The sequence below is a fragment of the Hydra vulgaris genome, chromosome 07, assembly GCF_038396675.1.
Source record: "Hydra vulgaris chromosome 07, alternate assembly HydraT2T_AEP".
NCBI lineage: Eukaryota > Metazoa > Cnidaria > Hydrozoa > Anthoathecata > Hydridae > Hydra > Hydra vulgaris.
Window position 1 is genome coordinate 29853526 of NC_088926.1, and position 2130 is coordinate 29855655.

The window sequence follows — 2130 nt, forward strand, 5'->3', positions numbered from 1 at the left end:
GATAATATAGCTAAAAAATATATTATAAAAAAAAGACTTCTCAAAAAAGTTCATAAATACAACATTAATAAATCTTTTGGTACACGTCAATACCCAACTTGCCCACTTTCATCCGACCTTATGTAACATTAGATCTCTAGTTAAATAGAATATTTAATAATAGAATATTTAACATAAAATTCTTTAAATTACAATTAGCAACTACTGCTGAAGAACAATGTGTTACTTTTATATAAACAAAACGATGAAGAAAGATGCAAATGATACCAGGAGCGAGGCTAAATTTAAAAATTTAAATCCTTGAAAATCAAAGTAGAAAAAAATGATTAACTACGCATCGTCAATAAGTTTCATCGTTTATAAGTTTAACTATAAAAAGATACCTTTGCAGTTTAATCCTGATGACTTAGGCATAGCATTAGCATTACTATTAGAATTATTGCTTACAAAAGCACTGTTAGTAACAAAAATACTAGAGTTAACTTGAATTGATGGTGAAATACTGAAAGTAGCATTCAAAAAAGTATTCGCAACAGAGTTACTTGTTTGAGCTGCTGAAACACTTGTTGCAAAAGAGACATTTGTCATACCAGAGATACTTTTCATATTATACATAAATGAGTTGCTTGAAAACATGGCATTAAGTATATCAGTATTAAACACAGAGTATGAAGATATTGACAAAAGACTCGAAGAAGCAATGACAATAGCTTTAAAAAAGCAAACTCATTATAAACGTCTTATAAATAAATTAAGTACAAATATATTTAAAATAATTCATAAAATTTGTCTTAAATAAATATTTTTAATTGCAATAAATTACAACAAACTTTGAATAAATTTTATAAATGTATTACCAGCTTATCATCCATGAGACAAAATTTAATATCTAATAAATTATTCCCTCTAATCATAACATAAAAAAGCAACATAAAATCAGCAATATAAATAACAAACAATTACTGCAGCCATTGTAGCAATAAAGAAAATAATATTGAAAGAATGATGTAAAGTAAAATATAAGTTTTCATAGAAACTACATTCAACACTGAATAATGCTACAAAAGTTTTCATAAAAAAACATTCATCACTATTTAATGCTGAAAAATGCTAATATATTTTCTGCATAAAAAGCTCATGAAAGTAAGTCAAAAAAGAAGATAAAAAAACATTTTTCAATTATTTCCAGGATAATAAAAAATTGATTGGATGTGTAGAATATTAATTTGCAATTTTATATATGTTTCAGCTTTGTTTTTTGTTTTTTTTTATTAACAAATTCCTATTCAACAAGACAGCAAGCAACCTCTATAAAAATTGGGAATTAAGTTGGGAGACTAGAAGCTATCGAGTAAAGGAAATTGGGAATTAAGTTGGGAATTAGAAGCTATCAAGTAAAGAAAAGAGCTAGAGAACAAGAAAATGACGGAAGATCTAAAAAAAAAAAGTAAATTGTTTAAGTCAAAAAAACATGTAATTGGAGATATAAAAGCAAAGGCTTTGACAAATATAAAAGCATAGGTTTTGACGTCTATTGCCAGCAAGTTTAAAGTTACTAGTGCCAGGCCAATCAGTATGATGGTGACATTAAATCAGTAATGACATGATCATCAGTAACAATTTTGAAATATGAAAAAACTAATTTGAAAAGAAGTAGTATTAAAATGAGTGCAGTCTTTAGAAGTAGAACAATGAAGAACAAAAAGAAAGTTCACTGAAAAGAACAACAAAAAACAGTTCAGTGAAGAAGTGCTAAACAAAAGCACATAAAATAATACTCAGATGATTTAAACATGATGATGATTTAATAAAAAATAGATATAATATTGAAATTTTTTGCAAATCAAAAGATAACAGTCATTAAAACTGAGATATAAAGATGAAACAGACAAATTTATTTAAAGAAATTTGCAAGAGGTACGATTTGTTGGATAAAAAATTACTTCAAAGACCGTATATATATATTTTTTAAACATGTGGTAGTGGTGTAGTGGTACAGCACTTGCTTAGTAAACAAAAATAATTGAGTTTGACTTTTACCATGTCCCTAGCAGTACTATACTCAACTAATTTCTCCAGACAACAACTTTGTTCACCTTTGTTACTTTATATTCTGGAGCTATAGGGTTA

At 26.7% G+C, this 2130-nt stretch overlaps 1 long non-coding RNA gene across 1 annotated transcript; it reads right to left on the bottom strand.

Annotated features, from left to right (window-relative positions):
• Positions 1 to 222: 222 nt before the first annotated feature.
• Positions 223 to 654, bottom strand: LOC136082147 (uncharacterized). Its single transcript, XR_010639433.1, has 2 exons — positions 384 to 654; positions 223 to 278 (listed from the first exon to the last, which is right to left on the bottom strand). It is a non-coding gene; the product is annotated as an uncharacterized LOC136082147 (long non-coding RNA).
• Positions 655 to 2130: the final 1476 nt, after the last annotated feature.